The sequence below is a fragment of the Gopherus flavomarginatus genome, chromosome 3, assembly GCF_025201925.1.
Source record: "Gopherus flavomarginatus isolate rGopFla2 chromosome 3, rGopFla2.mat.asm, whole genome shotgun sequence".
NCBI lineage: Eukaryota > Metazoa > Chordata > Testudines > Testudinidae > Gopherus > Gopherus flavomarginatus.
Window position 1 is genome coordinate 97423861 of NC_066619.1, and position 17163 is coordinate 97441023.

The following is a 17163-nucleotide window of genomic DNA, read 5'->3' on the forward strand; positions in this document are numbered from 1 at the left end:
AAGTTTACAATGGTGCCAGGCCCATGCTCAGAAGGGGCCCCCAGCCTGCTCCGCTTGCACTGTGGCCAAAGACCCCACATGGCTGCTGGCTTCTGCCCTCCTCCCCCCACTTGCTCCTCTTGGCCAGCCTGCTGGCCAGCTGAGGGCTCCTCTCTGCCCTTTGCCCCACCCAGCAGCTTCTCTCTGCCTCCTGGCCGGAACCCAGTGCACCCCTGGCTCTTAGTAGTCTCTGCTTCCCACCACCCATGGGGCCCCACCTGTCTCCCTGGAGCTGAGCCACCTGGGACTGATACAGAAGACTGGCCAATCTCAGCCAGTTCGGGGGTGGTGGTGGGGGTACGGGCTTGGCTGGGCCCCTCCAGACAAGTGGGCCCTGAGGGAGCCTGGCTGGGGCAGGCCCTGACCTGGCTGATAGCACCACTCCTGAGGGGCCGGAGCGATTCCCTGCCCAGAGACCAGCCCTGGCTGTGCTGCCGGCTCAGCCCAGCAGACACAATCGCCTCCCAGAGGGCTGGTGAGTGTGGCCGAGAGGCAGGGCATGGGGGAGTGGGTCTCTGGTGTGTGTGTGTGTGTGGGTGCTGAGCTGTGAGGGGGCAGGGAAGATCTGTGTGCTGGGGCACTATGGAGTGGGGATTGTGTGTGGGGTGCTGGGCAGTTGTGGTGGGGCTGTGGGCAAGGGATGGTGGTGTGCAGGGCGCTGTGCATTTGTGACAGGGTCAGGGGGGCGCTGGGCATAGTGGGTCTGGGGGGGCTCTGGCCACAGGGAGTCAGGGGGTGTTGGGTGGGATGTGTGGTGCAGCCTGGGCCCACCCCTGAGGGGAAGGAGCATGCTGGCAGTGAAGGGCCAGGTGGGCCATTGTGTGCCTGGCAACTGCTGGTTTGTAAATAGTGCACTCCTCCTGGGCTGGATGGAGTGGGGTCGCTCCTCCCATGCCATACCCCTGGGCCAGCCCCTTGCTCTGGGGACCGATCTCCTCATGCAATGCTCCATTGCCCCCATGGGGGCCCACAAATATGTTTGGTGCCAGGCCCACAAAAGGTTTAGGGCTATAAAACTGCAGTGTAGATGTTTGGGCTTGGGCTGGTGCCCTGGCTGTGAGACCCCATGTGGAGGGAGGGTATTAGCCCTGGTCTACACTACGAGTTTAGGTCAAATTTAGCAGTGTTACATCGATGTAACCCTGCAACTGTCCACATGACGAAGTCATGTTTTTTGACTTAAAGGGCTCTTAAAATCTATTTCTGTATTCCTCACCCAACGAGGGGAATAGCACGGAAATCGACCTTGCCGGGTCAAATTTGGGGTAGTGTGGTCGCAATTTGATGGTATTGGCCTCCAGGAGCTATCCCAGAGAGCTCCATTGTGACTACTCTGGACAGTGCTCTCAACTCAGATGCACTGGCCATTCTAGAAGGTGCCCCTACAACTACCCCACCCCTGTGCTTTGACTCCATCAATAGAGTAGCACGCAACAGGGATGCAGGTTTTGGGGATGAGGAAGACGATGAGGAGGAGGTTGAAGATAGCTTATAGCAAGCAAGTGGAGAAACCATTTTCCCTGACAGCCAGGAACTGTTTCTCACCCTGGACCTGGATTCACCCACCCACGGCTGCCTCCTGGACCTGCCAGGCAGAGAAGGGACCTCTGGTGAGTGTACCTTTGTAAATATTATACATGGTTTAAAAGCAAATGTGTTTAATGATTAATTTGCCCTGGCATTCGTGGCCAGTACAGCTACTGGAAAACTCTGTTAACCTGTCTGGGGATGGAGTGGAAAACCTCCAGGGACATCTCCATAAAGCTCTCCTGGATGTACTCCCAAAGCCTTTGCAAAAGGTTTCTGGGGAGGGCAGCCTTGTTCCGTCCTCCATGGTAGGACACTTTACCATGCCAGACCAGTAGCATGTAATTTGGAATCATTGTATAACACAGCGTATATCCCGGTTTGCTGGCAGTCAAACAACATCCGTTCTTTATCTCTCTATGTTATCCTCAGGACAATGATATCATTCATAGTCACTTGGTTAAAATAGGGTGATTTTATTAAGAAGACATTCAGAGGTGCCCGTTCCTGCTGGGCTGTTTGCCTGTGGCTGAACAGAAATGTTCCCCACTGTTAGCCACGCGGTGCGGGGAGGAGTGAAGCGATCATCTCAGAGAACTGGGTGTGTGTGTGTGGCTGGGGGGGGGGGAAAGGTTAGTTGGGTTCGTGCTGCATATTAACCCGAAAACTGCAGCCCCTCCTTTTAAATTTCCAACCCATTTTAAATGGCCAACCCTATGGCTGCTTGGTACGGGAAATGAGGGCACTGCTGTTTGAAACCATTCCCACATGTTATGAAGGTTCAAGAAGCCAAAAGACTGTGTCTTACCATGGCTGCCTGTAAACCGAATTCTGCTGCCCAGCCCTGTGTGAGTGATCTCTCACACTAAACCAGCATACCCTCAATAAGAGGCAAAATGTGACCTTGTACCGAAAGCCCATTTACTATGTAATGTTAACAGCAAGGTTTACCATGAAAGAGTCTACCCATTGTTCTCTAAAATGTGTCTTTTTAACTATCACTCTCCCTTTTTCTTCCTCCACCAGCTGCAAATGTTTGAATGCTCACACCATCTTCTCCTTCCCAGAGGATAGCGAAGATTAGAAGGCGAAAAAAATGCACTCGTGATGAAATGTTCTCTGAGCTCATGCAGTCCTCCCACACTGAAAGAGCCCAGCAGAATGCATGGAGGCAGACAATGTCAGAGTCCAGGAAAGCACAATACGAATGCGAGGACAGGTAGCAGGCTGAAGATAATAAGTGGCGGGCTGAAGATGATAGGGGGCATCAGCTTGGTGACAGAAAGCAAGAGGCAATGCTGAGGCTACTGGAGGAACACACTGATATGCAATGGTGCATGGTTCAGGTTCAGGAAAGGCAGCATGAGCACAGACGGCCACTACAGCCCCTGTGTAACCACCTGCCCTCCTCCCCAAGTTCCATAGCCTCCTCACCCAGACGCCCAAGAATGCGGTGTGGGGGCTCCAGGCACCCAACCATTCCACTCTAGAGGACTGCCCAAGCAACAGAAAGCTGGCATTCAATAAGTTTTAAAGTGCAGTGTGGCCTTGTCCTTCCCTCCTCCCCTACCCCTCCCGGGCTACCTTCGCAGTTACCCCCCTATTTGTGTGATGAATTAATAAAGAATGCATGAATGTGAAGAAACAATGACTTTATTGCCTCTGCAAGCAGTGATCGAAGGTGGGAGGGTGTTTAGCTTACAGGGAAGTAGAGTGAACCGGCAGTGAGGGTGCAGGGGTTCATCAAGGAGAAACAAACAGAACATTCACACTGTAGCCTGGCCAGTCATGAAACTGGTTTTCAAAGCTTCTCTGATGCGCACCACGCCCTCCTGTACTCTGCTAACCGCCCTGGTGTCTGGCTGTGTGTAATCAGCGGCCAGGCAATTTGCCTCAACCTCCCATCCTGCCATAAATGTCTGCCCCTTACTCTCACAGAGATTGTGAAGCACACAGCAAGCAGTAATAACAATGGGAATATTTGTTTCGCTGAGGTCTATCCAAGTCAGTAAACCGCTCCAGAGCACTTTTAAAATGTCCAAATGCACATTCTACCACCATTCTGCACTAGCTCAGCCTGTAGTTGAACAACTCCTGACTACTGTCCAGGCTGCCTGTGTACTGCTTCATGAGCCATGACATTAAGGGGTAGGCTGGGTCCCCAAGGATTATTTTCTGGTCTGGGAAGAAAGGCCCTTGCTGAAGCTTTTGAAACAGACCAGAGTTCCTGAAGATGAGAGCGTCATGTACCTTTCCCAGCCATCCCATGTTGATGTTGGTGAAACATCCCTTGTGATCCACCAGTGCTTGCAGCACTATTGAAATGTACTCCTTTCGGTTTATGTACTCACTGCCTTGGTGCTCCGGTGCCAAGATAGGGATATGGGTTCTGCCTATCGCCCCACCACAGTTACGGAATCCCATTGCAGCAAAGCCATCCACTATGACCTGCACAGAGTCACTACCCTTGAAATCAGCAGCTCTCTGATTGCGTTGGCTATCTGGATCACAGCAACGCCCACAGTAGATTTGCCCGCTCCAAATTCATGCCTGACTGACCGGTAGCTGTCTGGCAATGTGAGCTTCCACAGGGCTATCACCATTCACTTGTGAACTGTGAGAGCTGCTCTCATCTTGGTATTCTTACGCTTCATGGCAGGGGAAAGCAAGTCACAAAGTTCCATGAAAGTGCCCTTATGCATGCGAAAGTTTTGTAGCCACTGGGAATCGTCCCAGACATGCAACACTGTGCGGTCCCACCAGTCTGTGCTTGTTTCCTGGGCCAGAATCAGCATTCCATGGCATGAACCTGCCTCATTAACACCATGATGTCCACATTGCTGGGGCCCGTACTTTGAGAGCAGTCAGTGTCCATGTCCTCATCACTCTCGTCATCGTGCTGCCCTCTCCTGGTTTTGCTTTTGCAGGTTCTGGTTCTGCATATACTGCAGGATAATGCGTGTGGTGCTCATAATTGCCTTGGTGATCTGAACGGGCTCCTTGCTTGCCGTGCTATAGCGTCTGCATTGAAAAAAGGCGCAAAATGATTGTCTGCCGTTGCTCTGACAGAGGGAGGGGCGACTGACAGCATGGCTTACAGGGAATTAAAATCAACAAAAGGGGTGGGTTTGCATCAAGGAGAAACACACAACTGTCACACAGAATGGCCCCCTCAAGAATTAAACTCAAAACCCTGGGTTTAGCAGGCCAATGCTCAAACCACTGAGCTACCCCTCCCCCCACTATTCATGGGGGGATGGGGAAAGCAAATGAATACAAAACAAATCTGGTCTCTGTCTTGTTTTGATCCACTCCATCTCTCTTTTACATCTTAGGCTGGCAGCAGACGGTGAAGTACGACTGCTAGCCATCATCGTCTCCTGGCTGCTCGCCAGAAGACGGTGCAGTATGACTGCAGGCAGGACTGAATCTCTAGGAGACAAAACTTAAAGAGAGAATGACCTGGAGTCACTCCCATTTATGTCTGGGCGCCCTTGACAGACCTCACCGAGTTCTTCCAGGAGCACCCATGTCTGCCCAGGCGCCCCTGACTGACCAATCGTAATGCACTGTCTGCTGCCAAAAGGCAATGAGCTGCTGCTGTGTAGCAATGCAGTACCAAGTCTGCCAGCACCCAGGAGACGTACGGTGATGGTGAGCTGAGCGGTGGTATGGCATCTGCACGGGTAATCCAGGAAAAAAGGCTCGAAATGATTGTCTGCTGTTGCTTTCACGGGGGCGGGGAGCGGGGGCTGATGACATGTACCCAGAAACACCCGTGACAGTGTTTTTGACCCATCAGGCACTGGGATCTCAACCCAGAATTCAAATAGGCGGCGGAGACTGTGGGAACTGTGGGATAGCTATAGGACAGCTACCTACAGTGCAACGCTCCAGAAGTCGATGCTAGCCTCGGTACTGTGAACTCACTCTGCTGAGTTAATGGTCTTTATGGTCTTAAGTGGGGACACACACAATCGACTGTATAAAATCGATTTCTAAAAAATCGACTTCTATAAATTCGACCTAATTTCGTAGCATGGGCTCCAGCCTAAGCCTGAATGTTTACACTGCTGTTCTTAATCCTGCAGCCTGAGCCAACAGATGCGGGCTTTGAGACTCAGTGCTGTAGGTTTTTTATTGCAATGTAGACATAACCTTAAGTGACTTAGGAGTCCCAGTGGGACGCTTCTGAAATGTTTATCTTTAAACATCATTTGTCAGTTGTGCTGCTGAAGGCTCCATCTTTCAGATGAAATTTAAAACTGAATTATTGACTGCTTGTTTTCACTGCATATCCCCCACCCCCCCAGCACTTTTTGCCAGAATAAAGGTGTTGATTCCACTGGTGTTTACCAAGTTCTAATGTCTACAGTCAATTCCATTTGCAAATTCAATTGCATTCCTTTTCTCTTCCTGTCTTAAACTGCTGTAGAGCACTGATCTTTCACTGTTAAAAGAGAAGCCACATTCCACACTGGAGATGGTTACATTTCAGTAGCTGAGGGAGTAATTCATGTTTGTCCTGTGTGTAAGGTTAACAAAGTGCTTTGGAATCCTCTGGGATAGAGTGGCTTAAAGGTGCAGTGTAAAATTTACCCATTTAACTCGGCTTTTAATGAATTACCATCAAGCCACAGTAAGGACTTATTGTAGAGCAGATAAAGGCACTGTAAATCATCTGTAGGGATGACTTAAGAAATTTGGTATTTGTTTATTTTTAATCTAGTAAGGGTCCCAGATGTTATGGTTCTGATTGCTTTTGGAATAAACAAATACCTCTAAATGTAAATTTGTTATAATTTATATTACTGATATGATGGCATTTACTTTTGCACCATCCACTTAAGTGTGTGCAGCAGTGATGAGGTCACTGACTGTTAATATGGTATTACTGAATCCTCTCAATAAAGATTCATAGGGCCAAATTTCACAGCCCTTATTGAGTTCTGATTTCAGTAGGAGTTTTGTCTAAGTAAAGACTAAGTTATTCCAGGTATAGCCCATAGGCAATATATTGTGATACAATTAAACATCATTTCTAACAATAACCATTTCTTATGACACTTTAGTAATGAATGATTGTATTATTACAATTTACAGAAGCAGTGGTAAAAGCAGCCTATAACACTGAAGTAAGTGGGAGACTTGCCGAAGTCAGGACTGCTGTAATAGACTATATCTTTTTCAGGTGCCAGCTGAGAAATTAACATATTCAGAAGATGTCAAGATATTCTGTTTCAGAGTGGTAGCCATGTTAGTCTGTATCAGTAAAAAACAACGAGAAGTACTTGTGGCACCTTAGAGACTAACAAATTTATTTGGACATAAGCTTTCGTGGGCTAGAACCCAATTAATCAGATGCATGGAGTGGAAAATACAGTAGGAAGATATATGTACAAAGTACATGAAAAGATCGTATATGTATCTCTTCCTGTATTTTCCACTCCATGCATCTGATGAACTGGGTTCTAGCCCACGAAAGCTTATGCCCAAATAAATTTGTTAGTCTCTAAGATGCCACAAGATATTCTGTGGTAGTCATCATATCTGAAACCACAGCTTTGATGGCCTAGATAAAATAATCTTGATTATCCAATAACATAATAGAAGGTACCAAGTACTTTGGATAATACAAATTTGACATAATTGAGTGAACTTTGAATGTATTGGTATTGGAAGAAATGCATCTTCAGATAGTAGTTGTCCTCATCATGGAGATTAAATTTTGGAGAATAGGGGCAACACATTAGGAAAAAAAAGTCTTATGAACACCTTTGATATTGTATTTAACAGTTTATATCCCACACTCTGCTTGCAGATTCTTTCCAGAAGTAGACAGTCACTGAATAAGGAAGGGAAGATTCAAAGCACATTCCCCATTGACTGAATCCAACCAAGAAGCCATATACAAGATTTACTTTTGACAAGTTGAAGTTTTTAGAAATTTAAAAAGGAACCATTTTTAACTTAGTGCAAATGTTAATACTTCAATAATGCCTTAACATCAAAGTGAAATAATAATATTGCACGCAACATCAACCAAGGTTATTAACAGCAGAGCGCCTGATAATGGAAACCATTAATCTGTTGTTCTGGACGCAACATCGTTATTCTTAAATACCTTACAGATTAGTGGGTTCAGTAATTTAGAAAATGTATCTTTTGAAGTGTGAAATACTCTATACTAAAACAGTTTGCTCATTTAAAATGTTGTAATTTTTTTATATCTTATTAGATGAGTCAATGTTTTTAGTAAAAGTCAATGTTAATCAAATATGGAGTATTAGAACCAGAAAATCTTCACAGCTCCCATTTTATGTTAGATAAAACCAAAAGTTTATGATTTCAAACCCCTGCAGCAATTGTAGTGAGATAGCAGAGTATATAATAGTCAACCTGGCTTAAGGTAATTGCTTTGGGATATACACTGAAATCCATTTCATGTGGCTTGCGACTGTCATGCAAAGCTGTAGCATCACATTCTCCCCTCAAGAGTAAAGAGGTGCAAAAATAAATAAGATCTGCAAAAAATCACTGCGAAATGGAGTTTGAATAATATCATTAGAGCTGGTTGGAAATTTTTCCATAAAGTGTTTTTAAGTGCAAAATGCTGATTTGTCAAAACAAAAACTTGCATCAGGAAGATTTCTGAGATCTTGGATGGAATTTCTCATAAAAGCCAGAGAGAAAGAAAGAGTCACCCCAGAACAGCCAATAGCCCAAAGCTTAGGGCACTTACCTGGGACATGGGAAACCCAGGGCTAAGTCTCTGGTCTGAATCAGGGACTTAGCAGGGATGTTTTGGAGACCCAGGATTAAGTGTCCGAACCACTGGAATATTGGCTGTTCTCTACATACAGTGAACCTATATTGCATCTGCTCTGTGGCCACTCATTCCTGATACCAGCCTGCCTAGTCCCTCTATGCAGATCCAAATCCTATGGAGCACCATCTGCAGGGTGTCACACAAGAAGGGGGAGGGAGTGAATGCTGGGGAGGTAGCTGAACCTCCTTCCATATGGGAAGGGTGAGAGCTGCACATTACACTGAAGGTTCCGTATACATGAGGGATCTTGGAAGCACAATGTGGGCCACTGCTTGGAAGCATCTGTAGTAAGGTGCCACCACATATGGAAACGTGAGGCAACTTTTCTGCATTCCTGGTGGTCTGAATTGCACCCAATGCAACACTGCTGTTAGCACACAGCTGTCATTTACTTACATACCCACTGAAAACAGCTAATCTCCAATACACAGAAGCACATCTTTTTGTTCACAGCTGAACATAATCCTTTTGTTGCAAGTTAATATGTGGCTTAAATATACAGGGCCAAACCCTGAAGCCCCTATTCAGGCAAAACTATTTTAAAAAATCAAAGGGAATTTTGCTTTAGTAAAAACTGAATTAAAAACAAGGGTCTTATGCTCTAAAATGGTGTGGAAAGGGGCTAATATTCTAATAATGTATTTCAGAACTCAGCTGGGTTAGTGAACATGTTATTCCCATCCTATAATGAGAAAAATGTGTAGTAAAGTGAAATGGATATTGCTAAAAATGCCCCTTGAAGAGATTTAAAAAAATCTGGTACCCCTACTGGGAAAGATGTGAAGTATGTGAAACCAATTCAGAAGCTGTAATAAGATGCTGTGGCCTATGGACATATATAGCATACCTTTCGAAAACTCTTTTAGTCTCTACCCCAACTATGGTTAATTTCTTAAAAAAAAAATCCAAATCCTAAAGGTTTTACTGACAATTTAGTCAGCATTCCTTCAGGCAAACTCCTCGAAGTCAAGAGGAATTTGTCTCAGTAAGCATTGAGCAAAAACAGGATAAGGCTCTCAGGGTATGGTCCATAATTTTTCAAAGCAGCCTTCATTTGTCTTTCCTATGTTAAAGTTATCCATGCCATAGTTTTTTTTTAAGCAAACTTCTGAATGAAACTAATGGCAGTTCTTTTTAAAAATTAGTAGCAGGGCCGCCCAGAGGATTCAGGGGGCCTGGGGAAAAGCGGGGGAGCTGCAGTGCTTGTACTCACTCGGCAGTCTGGGTCTTCAGCGGCATTTCGTTGGTGGGGGGCCCTTCAGTCACTCTGCGTCTTTGGCAGCACTGAAGGGCCCTCTGCCACTGAAATGCTGCTGAAGACCCAGACCGCTGCTGGGCCAGGGCCCCTGCGGCACGCGGGGCAAATTGCCTCACTTGCCCCCCACCCCCGCCAGCCCTGATTAGTGGCATGGGATGGCTTTCTAATTACCAAGAGGCAAGTCTTCTTGCAGCATGACAGTTTGTAAACTGGTTGTTTGTATCATTTATCATGTGATCTGTCACTTAATTTTCCATGCTTATAAATGTGCCATTTATATCAGAGTGGTTTGTAGGCCTACGGTCAGCCTCAGTGTCTTCCTATTCAGTGCCTTAGTGATGCAGCAAACTGCAAATAATTATATCAGAAATAGAAACAAAAAAGCAGGGTTAGTAACTCTCTCTTTCTAATAAAGCATACGTAGTACTGTCAGATAAAGCTTTGTGTTAAATGTGAAATAATTTGGTTCAAGACTAAACCTTATTTCCTCCTTATGACCCTAGAAGGGCTAGCAGCTGCTCAAATCAAGGATCCTTGATTGCACTGGGACACAATTGAATTGCACAATCAGTTAATTTATAATATATATATATACACACATACCTATGATGCACATGCTAAAAATAGCACGTACAAAACAGGTAATTATACTGGCATCTGCAAGAAAATCATAGGAAATTATGTATGCAGAATTACCTGCTTAGTGCAAACAACTGCATGTTTCACGTATACAAATTAGCACCCATTTCTAAAAATACAGCCCTCTGTGTGGAAGCTTAAGAGGCATGAATTTAATTTAAGCCCCTCTGTGCTGTCATGGGTTAACATTCTCTGACTGTTCCCAGTTGTTCAGACTTTGTTGTCCTAGGGGAGTTTTGGGTCTCTAACAGATGATCTCCTATGGGTCAAATATCCAAAAACTTGCCAAAAGGAGGACCTGCAGCCACCTCTATTCCTGCAAAATATGGTCAAGGAACAATATTCTTGCACGGTTGATATTGTTTCTTTGGAAAGAATGGAAAATATTTAGGCCTTGATTATCTACTCTGTCCAAGTTTCTCTAATTCAGGGCTGCCTGATCCTGGCACAAGTTAGGGCTGGGATCTTATGTGCCTGGAGGATTGCTCTGTCACGGCCCTCCCCATGACCTGCCCTGACAAGCCTGTGTCATAAACAGATAGCTAAGGGTTAATGTCTCTTTCACCTGAAGCACCTGACCAGAGGACCAATCAGGAAACTGGATTTTTTCAACTTTGGGTGGAGGGAATTGTGTGTCTAAGTCTTTTGTCTGCCTGCCTGCTTTCTCTGAGCTTTGGAGAAGTAGTTCTACTTTCTAATTTTCTGTTTCTAAGTGTAAGGACAAAGAGATCGGATAGTAAGTTCTATGGTTTCTTTTCTTTGGTATTTGCATGAATATAAGTGCTGGAGTGCTTTGATTTGTATTCTTTTTGGATAAGGCTGTTTATTCAATATTCTTTTAAGCAATCGACCCTGTATTATATCATCTTAATACAGAGAGAACATTTGTATGTATTTTTCTTTCTTTTTATATAAAGCTTTCTTTTAAGACCTGTTGGAGTTTTTCTTCGCTTCAGGGAAATTGAGTCTGTACTCACCAGGGAATTGGTGGGAGGAAGAAATCAAGGGGAGATCTGTGTGTTGGATTGCTAGCCTGATTTTGCATTCCCTCTGGGGGAATAGGAAAGTACTTTTTGTTTCCAGGACTGGAAACAGAGAGGAGGAGTCCCTCTGTGTAGTTTCACAGAGCTTGTGTCTGTGTATCTCTTCAGGAGCACCTGGAGGGGGGAAGGGAAAAAGGATTATTTCCCTTTGTTGTGAGACTCAAGGGATTTGGGTCTTGGGGTCCCCAGGGAAGGTTTTTCAGGGGGACCAGAGTGCCCCAAAACACTCTAATTTTTTGGGTGGTGGCAGCAGGTACCAGGTCCAAGCTAGTAACTAAGCTTGGAGGTTTTCATACTAACCCCCATATTTTGGACGCTAAGGTCCAAATCTGGGACTAAGGTTATAACATGGTGGCAGTGGGTGGGATATAGACAGAATCCAGAAGCCAGTAGGAATATTATATTTTTCTTTTCTCTGCTAAGGGCTTTTTAGCAGAGAGAAACAGTTGGTTTTAAAAGGGAACCAAAGAGAATTTTTTTTTCTGCTCTCTCTGGCAGTTTGTGGCTTGCATAATAAGCAAGAAGCCATTACCAAACTGTTAAGGGTCTTTTGTCATGCAATAGCCCTCCCATTAGGAGGCAAGTACCAGCACTTATATGCATGCAAATAAAGTGGTTTTTCTGGTTTCCCTTCATTGAACATTAGCTAGAGAGAGAAAAGGAAAAAAGCACTGTTGCTAGGCAGACTTCAGGAGGCAACAGAGCCTGCAGTGCAGAAGATAAACACCGGAGGGCACCCCAACACAAGAAAACAGGAACCATGACTTCTAAGGCAAAAATTGAGGCCGAAGAACAAATCAAAGAAGCTGAACACAGGCGACAGATGGAGATGAAAGAAAAGGAAGAAAGCATGAAACTGGCAGCCTTCCAAAGAGAACAGGCAGCCCAAGAGGCAGCACACAAAAGAAAACTAGAAGAAGAAGAGGTGGCCCACCGCCGAGAAATGGAAAAGCACCAAAAAGAAATGGAAAAACAACAACAAGAGAATGAAGAGAAGGAAAAACAGAGAAAACATGAACTGGAGTTGGCAAAAGCTGGGCTGCATGTGCCAGCCAACCCTAACAACCCGGCGCCCATTATTGCTCCACAGCACAGGAAATTTCCCACCTACAAGGCAGGTGATGACACCGAGGCCTTCTTGGAAAATTTTGAAAGAGCCTGTCTTGGGTACAGCATTCCCGAAGACCAGTACATGGTAGAATTGAGGTCACAGCTCAGTGGACCTTTAGCAGCGGTGGCAGCTGAAATGCCTAAGCAGCAAATGAATGACTATAAACTTTTTCAAACCAAGGCCAGATACAGAATGGGGATAACCCCAGATCATGCCCGTCGGCGCTTCAGAACCCAAAAGTGGAAACCAGAGGTGTCATTTCCCAAACACGCCTACTACATTGCAAAAAACTATGAGGCCTGGATAACAGGAAACAACATTCAAACCTTGGAAGAACTGAACCTCCTCATACAAATGGAGCAGTTCTTGGATGGTGTTCCTGAAGACATCACACGGTACATACAAGATGGAAATCCCAAAGATATCGCTGAGGCGGGGGAGATTGGAGCCAAATGGATGGAACTGGCAGAAAGCAAGAAAGCTACTGTCAAGGGGAACGATTACCCCAGGAGGCACACAGACCATAAACCCTACAACCGAGGACAGCCAAAGACCCCACATACCACCCACGTAAAGCCACAGATACCCTACCCTTCAACCTCACCAGTCTCCAGTAACTCACCTCGGCTCAGTGACCCATCAGATGGAAGATGCTTTAAGTGTAATGAACTGGGACATATCAAGGCCAAGTGTCCCAAGAACACCATGCGAGTGCAATTCATTACACCACCATCACACCAAAGATCCCCAGGCCCGGATGCCTCTCAAATACCCTTGGAGCGAAGGGAAAATTTGAGAGTGGGCGGAAAGAAGGTTACTGCGTGGAGAGACACGGGGGCACAAGTGTCAGCTATCCACCAATCCTTCGTTGACCCCAAATTCATCAACCCAAAGGCCAAAGTTACAATTTACCCCTTCATGTCACAAGCTGTAGACTTGCCTACAGCTCAACTGCCTGTCCAGTACAAAGGCTGGTCAGGAATGTGGACTTTTGCAGTCTATGACAATTATCCTATCCCCATGCTACTGGGGGAAGACTTGGCCAACCAGGTGAGGCGGGCCAAGAGAGTGGGAATGGTTACACGTAGCCAAACCAGGCAAGCTTCCAGACCCATTCCTGTTCCTGAGCCGTCCACAGAGGCCCCGTCTGTGTTACCAGAGACCCAGACAGAGGTAGTGGACCCGGATTCCATGCCTACCACTGAAACAGCCACAGCATCTCCAGTCCCAGGCCCGGAACTGGAACAACAACCAGCACCAGCAAGTGCAACCACATCTTCAAACTCAACGCCAGAGGGCGCCAGCGAGCCAGAACTGGCAGAAGCAAAAGACAACCATACCCAAAAGGCTCAGCCAGAGCCTGAAATACCCTCAGGTGCACCAGCGGAGAGCGGTTCACCAGCAACGGAAACAACCCCATCACCTACATCGCTTCCAGAGGGACCAAGCCCAAGTCCACAGTCTGAGGAAGAACTGGTGACCCCAGCCTCAAGGGAACAGTTCCAGACTGAGCAGGAAGCAGATGACAGCCTTCAGAAAGCGTGGGCGGCGGCATGGAGCACCCCACCGCCTCTCAGCTCTTCTAATCGATCCCGGTTTGTTATAGACCAAGGACTTTTATACAAGGAAATTATTTCTGGTGGACACCGGGAAGAATGGCAGCCGCAAAAACAGTTGGTGGTTCCAACTAAGTACCAGGGGAAGCTCTTAAGCTTAGCCCATGATCATCCCAGTGGCCATGCTGGGGTGAACAGAACCAAAGACCGGTTGGGGAAGTCCTTCCACTGGGAGGGGATGGGCAAGGACGTTGCCAAGTATGTCCGGTCTTGTGAGGTATGCCAAAGAGTGGGAAAGCCTCAAGACCAGGTCAAGGCCCCTCTCCAGCCACTCCCCATAATTGAGGTCCCATTTCAGCGAGTAGCTGTGGATATTCTGGGCCCTTTCCCAAAAAAGACGCCCAGAGGAAAGCAGTACGTACTGACTTTAGTGGACTTTGCTACCCGATGGCCAGAAGCAGTAGCTCTAGGCAACACCAGGGCTAACACTGTGTGCCTGGCCTTAACAGACATCTTTGCCAGGGTAGGTTGGCCCTGCGACATCCTTACAGATTCAGGGTCTAATTTCCTGGCAGGGACCATGGAAAAACTGTGGGAAACTCATGGGGTGAATCACTTGGTTGCCACCCCGTACCACCATCAAACCAATGGCCTGGTGGAAAGGTTCAATGGAACTTTGGGGGCCATGATACGAAAATTCATCAACGAATTCTCCAATAATTGGGACCTAGTGTTGCAGCAGTTGCTGTTTGCCTACAGGGCTGTACCACATCCCAGTTTAGGGTTTTCACCATTTGAACTTGTGTATGGTCACGAGGTTAAGGGGCCATTACAGTTGGTGAAGCAGCAATGGGAGGGGTTTACGCCTTCTCCAGGAACTAACATTCTGGACTTTGTAAGCAACCTACAAAGCACCCTCCGACACTCTTTAGCCCTTGCTAGAGAGAACCTAAAGGATGCTCAGGAAGAGCAAAAGGCCTGGTATGACAGACATGCCAGAGATCGGTCCTTCAAGGTAGGAGACCAGGTTATGGTCTTGAAGGCGCAACAGGCCCATAAGATGGAAGCATCATGGGAAGAGCCATTCACGGTCCAAGAGTGCCTGGGAGCTGTAAACTACCTCATAGCATTTCCCAATTCCTCACTAAAGCCTAAAGTGTACCATGTTAATTCTCTCAAGCCTTTCTATTCCAGAGACTTACAGGTTTGTCAGTTTACAGTCCAGGGAGATGATGCTGAGTGGCCTGACGGTGTCTACTACGATGGGAAAAAAGACGGTGGCGTGGAAGAGGTGACCCTCTCAACCACCCTGGAACGTCTGCAGCGGCAACAAATCAAGGAGCTGTGCACTAGCTTCGCCCCATTGTTCTCAGCCACCCCAGGACGGACTGAACGGGCATACCACTCCATTGATACAGGTAATGCTCACCCAATCAGAACCCCACCCTACCGAGTGTCTCCTCATGCCCAAGCTGCTATAGAACGGGAGATCCAGAACATGCTACAGATGGGTATAATCCGCTCATCTACCAGTGCATGGGCATCTCCAGTGGTTCTGGTACCCAAACCAGATGGGGAAATACGCTTTTGCGTGGACTACCGTAAGCTAAATGCTGTAACTCGTCCGGACAACTATCCAATGCCACGTACCGATGAGCTATTGGAAAAGTTGGGACGTGCCCAGTTCATCTCTACAATAGACTTAACCAAGGGGTACTGGCAAGTACCGCTAGATGAACCTGCCAAGGAGAGGTCAGCATTCGTCACCCATGCGGGGGTGTATGAATTCAATGTCCTTCCTTTCGGCCTTCGAAATGCACCCGCCACCTTCCAGAGGCTGGTAGATGGTCTACTAGCTGGACTGGGAGAATTTGCAGTTGCCTACCTCGATGATGTGGCCATTTTTTCAGACTCCTGGCCCGAACACCTACTACACCTGGAAAAGGTCTTTGAGCGCATCAGGCAGGCAGGACTAACTGTTAAGGCCAAAAAGTGTCAAATAGGCCAAAACAGAGTGACTTACCTGGGGCACCAGGTGGGTCGAGGAACCATAAACCCCCTACAGGCCAAGGTGGATGCTATCCAAAAGTGGCCTGTCCCACGGTCCAAGAAGCAGGTCCAATCCTTCTTAGGCTTGGCCGGATACTACAGGCGATTTGTACCACACTACAGCCAAATCGCTGCCCCACTGACCGACCTGACCAAAAAGACCCAGCCAAATGCAGTTAAGTGGACTGATGAGTGTCAAAAGGCCTTTACCCAGCTTAAGGCGATGCTCATGTCTGACCCTGTGCTCAGGGCCCCGGATTTTGACAAGCCATTCCTAGTAACCACCGATGCATCTGAGCGTGGTATAGGAGCAGTGCTCATGCAGGAAGCAACAGATCACAACTTCCATCCTGTCGTGTTTCTCAGCAAGAAACTGTCTGAGAGGGAAAGTCACTAGTCAGTCAGTGAAAAGGAATGCTATGCCATTGTGTACGCCCTGGAAAAGCTACGCCCATATGTTTGGGGACGGCGGTTCCAACTACAAACTGACCATGCTGCACTAAAGTGGCTTCATACTGCCAAGGGGAACAACAAGAAACTTCTTCGTTGGAGTTTAGCTCTCCAAGATTTTGATTTTGAAATTCAACACATCACAGGAGCTTCTAACAAAGTAGCTGATGCACTCTCCCGTGAGAGTTTCCCAGAATTCAGTAGTTAAAAAGTGTTCTTAAAATGTAGAAGTCTGTTAGTTATATACTTAGGAGTATATGTAAAGGTGTATGTGTTGTATTAATCTGTTTATTTTCAAGTTCTAGAAGGAAATCGCCGCCAGTGAGCTTCCCCACTGTCTGCAATTTGGGGGGCGTGTCATAAACAGATAGCTAAGGGTTAATGTCTCTTTCACCTGAAGCACCTGACCAGAGGACCAATCAGGAAACTGGATTTTTTCAACTTTGGGTGGAGGGAATTGTGTGTCTAAGTCTTTTGTCTGCCTGCCTGCTTTCTCTGAGCTTTGGAGAAGTAGTTCTACTTTCTAATTTTCTGTTTCTAAGTGTAAGGACAAAGAGATCGGATAGTAAGTTCTATGGTTTCTTTTCTTTGGTATTTGCATGAATATAAGTGCTGGAGTGCTTTGATTTGTATTCTTTTTGGATAAGGCTGTTTATTCAATA

General features: G+C 46.6%; 1 protein-coding gene across 10 annotated transcripts in view; it reads right to left on the reverse strand.

Moving 5' to 3' along the window:
- Positions 1–17163, reverse strand: part of TRPM3 (transient receptor potential cation channel subfamily M member 3) — a 611492-nt gene that overhangs the window by 103118 nt on the left and 491211 nt on the right. The window lies entirely within an intron of this gene.